This window comes from Elephantulus edwardii, unplaced genomic scaffold (assembly GCF_000299155.1).
Source record: "Elephantulus edwardii isolate Elephantulus edwardi_28Jun2011 unplaced genomic scaffold, EleEdw1.0 scaffold00434, whole genome shotgun sequence".
Lineage (NCBI taxonomy): Eukaryota > Metazoa > Chordata > Mammalia > Macroscelidea > Macroscelididae > Elephantulus > Elephantulus edwardii.
In genome coordinates, this window is record NW_006400184.1 from 807,492 (window position 1) to 811,680 (window position 4,189).

Sequence of the window (4,189 nt, forward strand, 5' to 3'; positions counted from 1 at the left end):
TTCCATCTTCTTTCAATACTTCCTGTATCATTTAATATTCTGTCTAAAGCATCCTTGATTATAGCAACTTGAGGTTTGAATTAGTTCTTCAGTTCCTTGAGCTTAGGAAATGCTGAACGAGTTCTGCCCTTTTGATTTTCCGACTTCAGCTCCTTGCACATTTCATTGTAATATGTTGCTTTGTCATCCCGTGCTGTCTTTTGGAATCTTCTGTTCAGCTCTTTAGTATCTTGAATTCTTCCTTGTGCTTTGGCTTCTCTGCGCTCCAGTGCACTCTTCAGAGTTTCTTCAGACATCCATTTTGGTCTTTTTTTTTTCCTTCTCTCTCTGTAATGACTGTTTGCACTCTTCCTGGATGATACATTTGACATCCTCCCACAACTCATTAGGTGTTCGCTCATTAGTGTTTAAGGCCTCAAACCTGTTCCTGAGATGGTTCTGAAATTCAGGTGGGATGAACTCAAAGTCATATTTTGGTTCCCGTGTATTCGTTTTCATTTTCCTCAGCTTCAGTTTGAACTTGCATATGAGTAGTTGGTGGTCTGTTCCACAATCAGCTCCTGGCCTTGTTTTCACAGCTTATATTGAGCTTTTCCAGTAGTTTTTCCCACAGATGTAATTGATCTGATTCCTATGCATAACATCGGGTGAAATCCATGTGTATAACCTGCGTTTATATTTCTTATAAAACATATTTCAATGAATAAGTCATTGATTGTGCAAAATTCAATTATTCTATCTCCACCTTAATTTCTGTCACCAAGTCCATGTTTTCCAACTAATGATTCTTGTTCTCTTTTTCCATCTTTTCCATTCCAGTCACCCATTATTATCAATGCATCTTGATTGCATGTTCGATCGATCTCCGACTGTACAAGTTTGTAGAAATAACCTATTTCTTCTTCTTTGTCTCTGGTTGTTGGTGCATATACCTGAATGATAGTGGTATTCACTGGACTTCCTTGTAAGTGTATGGATATTATCCTGTCACTCACAATGTTGTACTTCAAGACGGATCTAGAAATTATTTTTTTAACTATGAAAGCAACCCCATTTTTTCTCACCTTTTGTCTGCTTACACTTGCTTTTATCAGAAAATGCTTCTAATTTTAGCATTTTTTTTTCTTAGCCAGCACTGTGTTGTTACCTAGAAAGGCAATGTGGGTGAGTCTGGAAGCAACCAGTTGTTGTGTTCTCTCCCCTTAGAGCTTCCCCCATTTAGCCCCTCACAAGTCCTTCCTTTCTTGGCTGGTTGTGTCTCTAATCTTCATTTCCCCTTCCTTTACCATAGACAGTCCTTCGCTGTCTCAAGGAGCTCTGATGGGTTAGTGTGTTATGAGTTGGACTGTTAACCTAAAGATGCTGATTAAAACCCACCAATCTTCCCATGTGAGAAAGATGGGCAATCTCTCAGATGATAACCTTGGAAACCTGATGAAGGGTCACTGTGAATCAGAATCAACTGGACAACTGTAGGTCTTATTTAGTTTGAGACTCTTGTGGTCATTTCCTAACTAGTCTGCTGCCTCTAATTTCTGTCTCTTCCCAATTAACCTGACCCAAAGTTGTCAGATCCAGTTCTTGTCAGGTCATTAGGTAAAACACCTGCCATGGATCTTCAAGTATGAAGAATAAACACTCCAGCTTGGCATCCAAGATTCCTGGGATGTGGTCCGTTTCCCTGGCCAGCCTCAATCTGTTGACATTTGCATGCCCTATGGTTAGTGGTGGTGTTCAAATCAGATTGGTGATAACGATGTGACAGTACCTTGCATGAACCTTCTAGTTCCTGATACAGGGAGGTTTGTTTGTAAAGGTTGATTTGTAGAGGTTTGCAGCAATGGCCTCTAAGGCCCCAGTGAAACACATCTCAATCTGTAATGAGTGGAAGACCTTACTTGGTCAAGCACAAGAACTCGTTGCTCCCTAAATGCCTTCAAGATTCATGTCCACACTTAGAAACTCAGTCCCTTTTCATTAACCATCTACCTAAATAGCCACCTTTCCCTGCAATGGCACGTGAACTTCACCTTTCTTTATTATTCTGAGTTTGCATGGCATTTTCCCAGAGTGCTTGTTAGAACAACCACTTACCATTGCAGGAATATATATATATATATGCACACACACATACATATATACACACACACACACATACATACACACACACACACACACACACACACACACATATGTTATTTTTTTTCTGCTGAGGCTGTAACTGAAGGTGATAAACTGGAAAAAGATTGAACTCAGCATGTGGACATTTTTTACTAAACCCCAATGTATACATATTAAAAATTTATAAAAATAAAAATATATTTATAAACATATATTTAAAGTAAGAAATCCCAGATTTTGAAGTTTTGTATTTTTCACTTCCTTGTAACATCAAGTTGTCTGGGAGTAAGGGCCTGTGTCAATAGCAACAATGGGCTGGATCTGGGAAGAAATCATCCTTAAAAGGAACCCATGCAGCTCTCCAGTTCATGCCAACCCCATTATCTTGTTTTACTTGGTTTTGTTTCATGCTTGGTCTCTGTGTTTGTAGTCCTATGCCAACAACTTTGAGGGCAGAGAACAATGTTTATCACTCTGTTGGAGGATTACAGATAAAGAATGATGCCGCCAACCTAAAGGCACATAGCTTTAAATACACCAGCTGCTCTGGGGCTTCGTCTGACATACTTTGGACATGTTACCTGGAGGAACGGGTCCTTGGAGAGGGGCATCATGCTTGGCAGGGTGGAGGGACAGCGCAGGAGGGGAAGACCCTCTATGAGATGGATTGATTCCGTGACTGGGGTAATCGGGATGGGTGTGTCAGAGGCAATGCGGTTAGCGCAGGATAGAGCAGGGTTTAGGGCTGTTGTGCATAGGGTCGCTATGAGTCGCAAACGACTCGACGGCACATAACAACACCTCTAAATTAGTGATTACAATTAAAATTCTAATTAAAAAGTTATTTGTATCCCTATAGTGGATACTTTATGGATGAGGTTCAGCTAAACTCTAACCAGAGGAAAGTTTCAATAAAAGGAACTGTATTGCCATCACAAAAAATCCCCATCCAACAGCTGGAAAAGATTTTACATCCTGTCTCATTAAGGTAGATGTTTTCTATTTTTTGTTTTCTGTAATTCCTTTAGTGAGAATGATGTCAGGAGATCTTCATCCCAGAGCCAACAGTTGTTCTTTCTAACCAACCCCCAGGACACCCTCTAGATCTGCACAGCCAAGGTGTAGACCTCTCAGTTTATAGTCCACAGCCCAATCTAGAGTGAGAGAGAAGGTGAGCACTGATGAATTTAAAAGCTGAAGTCTGATGCAGTCTTAAATTCAGGTAATAACAAGTTTCCAGCCCCACAGTTGGATGGTCTCCAAGGCAACTTCTCCCCAGAGTCTCCAACTAAACCAAGAGAGATTACAGCATCTGGGACCACTGTGGAACATTTGAAGGTGATGATTGCTTGGGTTAGTGATTGATGACTTATGGTGAGTGATGACTTATGGGAAAACAAAGCCTATCAGAGAAGGAGACTGATGTAGATAGAAGCAAAAGCTCGGTAAGATTTGTATCAATCATAACTGGCCTTGGATCAAGACCAATTATCTAACAATGAGCTGAAAAAGAAATCTGGCGGAACATGTGGTGTTCTGGGTTCTGGCATAGCTCTGCCCTAATTTTTTATGTGACCTTATGTGAGATGCTTCTCCAGATCCTGCTTTCTTCCTAATTGTATAAGGGAGGGGAGAGATTAGATTAGGAGTCAAGTCTCAAAAGTCATTAGCAACTAGGCTGGATGGAAAATTAAACATGTGAAGAGCTTTAGTGAGTAAGAAGAAAGAGAATATAGGTGACTGTAGCTAAGCAGAGGACAAAGCCCTCCATCAAGACTTTCAGGACCATTATCCAGTGTCTATTATTATTATTATTCAGTAACCATTATCTATGAGTTAGAACAGACTTGACAGAAGTTATTTTAGCTTTTGATTCTGGCCTCTATGCTTCTGTCATTTGACTTGTTAACTGACATCCTCACCTCTACGACTGGAGATTCTGGGTGTCTGTTATACAGACACATGTCGGACTCCTGTCTTATATCCAAAGGAAATGTGATAGTAGAGTGTTTGAATTAAGCAGATGGGCTTTGTTGTGATCTGGGACTTTTTTCTGCCTTTTAAAAAA